The sequence below is a fragment of the Oncorhynchus masou genome, chromosome 1 (genome assembly GCF_036934945.1).
Source record: "Oncorhynchus masou masou isolate Uvic2021 chromosome 1, UVic_Omas_1.1, whole genome shotgun sequence".
NCBI classification, from domain to species: domain Eukaryota; kingdom Metazoa; phylum Chordata; class Actinopteri; order Salmoniformes; family Salmonidae; genus Oncorhynchus; species Oncorhynchus masou.
In genome coordinates this window covers 1,094,018-1,097,122 of record NC_088212.1, presented here as the reverse complement: position 1 = coordinate 1,097,122, position 3,105 = coordinate 1,094,018, and the positions used below count along the sequence as shown (strand labels likewise).

Genomic DNA, 3,105 nt, shown 5'->3' with positions numbered 1-3,105 from the left:
CTGCTCCAGCGAATCCCAGGCGGGCTCCGGCACTCTCTCTGGGTCGGCCGCCCACCTGTCTATTTCTTCCCACGTCGTAATATCCATACTGTACTCCATTCTGGGCTGCTCCTGTTTCCATCCACGTCGCCGTGCTGCCTCCTCATACCAGCGCCTCTCCGCTTCAGCCGCTTCTAGTTCCTCCTTAGGGCGGCGATATTCACCAGGCTGAGCCCAGGGTCCTTTTCCTTCCAGCTCCTGTTTCCTCTTCGCCTGCTGCACCTTTGGGAGGCTCCCCTGGTTTAGCCCAGGGTCCTCTCCCGTCAAGGATTTCCTCCCATGTCCAGAAATCCTTAATACGCGGCTCCTCTTTGGGCTGCTCCTCTTTGGGCTGCTCCTGCCTGTTGACACGCTGCTCGGTCCGTGTGTGGTGGGTGATTCTGTAACGACGTTCTTCGTTTGTCGAAAGAGAGTCGGACCGAAATGCAGCGTGTTTGTTACTCATGTTTTAATAGTGAAAACAAATAACGAAGCTATACATGAAATAACGAAAAAATACAAAACAACAAAACGGAACGTGAAACCTATTACAGCCTGACTGGTGAACACTAACACAGAGACAGGAACAATCACCCACAAAATACAAAGCGAAACCCAGGCTACCTAAATACGGTTCCCAATCAGAGACAACGAGAATCACCTGACTCTGATTGAGAACCGCCTCAGGCAGCCAAACCTATGAAACACACACCCCTAATCAGCTACAATCCCAATAACTAAAAAACCCCACTAAATACAACAAACAATAAACCCATGTCACACCCTGGCCTGACCAACTAATTAACTAAAACACAAAATACTAAGACCAAGGCGTGACAGTAATTATAACCACTTTGTATACCTTTTAAAAATGGAATATTATTGTGAAGGGTTAAAGGTTATTCCACTGGTAGTGTTGCCAGTATAATTAAAGGATTACATTTATTTGGATTGATAATTGAACACAAGGCCTACCCGAAAATGTACTTTTAACCCAACCCCTCTGAATCGGAGTGGTGCGGGGTCTGTGACATTGGGCGCCAGGGGAGATGTTGTTGCTTTGGTCAACTGGTAGTGGTGCCATGGTTACATTATAACGGTTATATTACTGGTAGTGGTAGCATGGTTACAGTATAATGGTTATTTTACTTGTATTGGTGCCATGGTTACAGTATAATGGTTATTCTACTGGTATTGGTGCCATGGTTACATTATAACGGTTATATTACTGGTAGTGGTGCCATGGTTACAGTATAATGTTTATACTGCTGGTATTGGTGCCATGGTTACAGTATAATGGTTATTTTACTGGCATTGCTGAAATGGTTACAGTATAATGGTTATTCTACTGGTAGTGGTGAAATGGTTACAGGATAATGGTTATTTTACTGGCATTGTTGAAATGGTTACAGTATAATGTTTATTCTACTGGAATTGGTGCCATGGTTACATTATAATGGTTATTTTACTGGTAGTGGTGAAATGGTTACAGGATAATGGTTATTCTACTGGTAGTGGTGAAATGGTTACAGTATAATGCTTATTCTGCTGGTATTGGTGCCATGGTTACAGTATAATGGTTATTTTACTGGCATTGCTGAAATGGTTACAGGATAATGGTTATTTTACTGGCATTGCTGAAATGGTTACAGTATAATGGTTATTCCAATGGTAGTGGTGAAATGGTTACAGGATAATGGTTATGTTACTGGCATTGCTTAAATGTGTTACAACACAGAGGCGGATGCAAGATGCAAGCAACGATGGTTTTAATGAATGTAGTTCACAGCAGCAACATGACAGACAGACTGTACTCAGAAGGAATCCGACCCAGGAACTCGGGTGCATCTTCCGATCATAACGTGCTGAGAAAACCAGGGGAGTGTGTCCGGATGAGTAGGAAGGAGCACAGCAGATAATCCACACAAGAGAAGAGCACGGACACACGACACAACCTCAGAGAAGAAACAACGATCTGACAACAAGAAACACTGATAACAGAACATATAAAGGGAAGATAAGTGGTTCCAGCTGGCGCAGACAATCAGGCCGAGATTGGGAAACCACGCCCACACAAACACTGGAGAGAGAGAGAGGCAGTGGATTCATGAACCGTGACAATACCCCCCCCCCTAGGAACGCCTCTTGGCGTTCCCAGGCAAATTTACCTGTCGATTGAAATCATCGATAAGGGAGTGATCCAGAATGTCCCTAGCAGGTACCCAACTTCTCTCCTCCGGGCCGTAACCCTCCCAGTCCACCAGGTACTGGAATCCGCGTCCCCTCCTTCTAGAGTCCAAAATACGATTGACAGAAAAGGTGGTTTCCCCATCAACAAGTCGTGGCGGCGGGGGAACCGGGACCGGCGGGTTAATGCGTGCCTGAAACACAGGTTTTATTTTAGACACATGAAAGGTAGGATGAATTCTCCTATACGCCAGAGGAAGCTTGAGCCGGACCGCCACCGGACTAATGATCCTGGTGACTCTGAACGGGCCGATAAATTTGGGGGCAAGCTTGTTCGAAACGGATCGGAGTGGAATGTTCTTAGTAGAAAGCCACACTCTTTGGCCAACGACGTATACCGGAGGCTTCGACCGGTGGCGATCGGCCTTAGCCTTGGTGCGCGCCCCCACCCGGAGAAGAGTCTCACGGGCTCTGCTCCATGCGTGACGGCACCTCTGGATGAAAGCGTGAGCGGAGGGAACAGTGACCTCGGACTCCGTACTGGGAAAGATAGGTGGCTGGTAACCTAAACTACACTCAAACGGAGAGAGACCCGTGGCTGCCACTGGCAACGAATTGTGAGCGTACTCAACCATAGAGAGTTGTTGACTCCAGGAAGAGGGATTCTTAGAAACCAAACATCGCAACACTCTCTCCAAATCTTGGTTGGCCCTCTCCGTTTGACCGTTGCTCTGGGGATGAAACCCTGAAGACAGGCTGACACTCGCTCCCAGTAACCTACAAAACTCTTGCCAAAACTTGGACACAAATTGGGGCCCCCGGTCAGAAACTACGTCCATCGGCAGGCCATGTAAGCGAAAGACGTGATCCACGACAGTTACCGCTGTCTCCTTGGCAGAT

General features: G+C 47.2%; 1 long non-coding RNA gene across 1 annotated transcript; it reads right to left on the bottom strand.

The window, feature by feature from the left end:
- Window positions 1-1,770: 1,770 nt before the first annotated feature.
- On the bottom strand, window positions 1,771-2,691 carry LOC135507611 (uncharacterized). Its single transcript, XR_010450684.1, has 2 exons — window positions 2,187-2,691; window positions 1,771-2,098 (listed from the first exon to the last, which is right to left on the bottom strand). It is a non-coding gene; the product is annotated as an uncharacterized LOC135507611 (long non-coding RNA).
- Window positions 2,692-3,105: the final 414 nt, after the last annotated feature.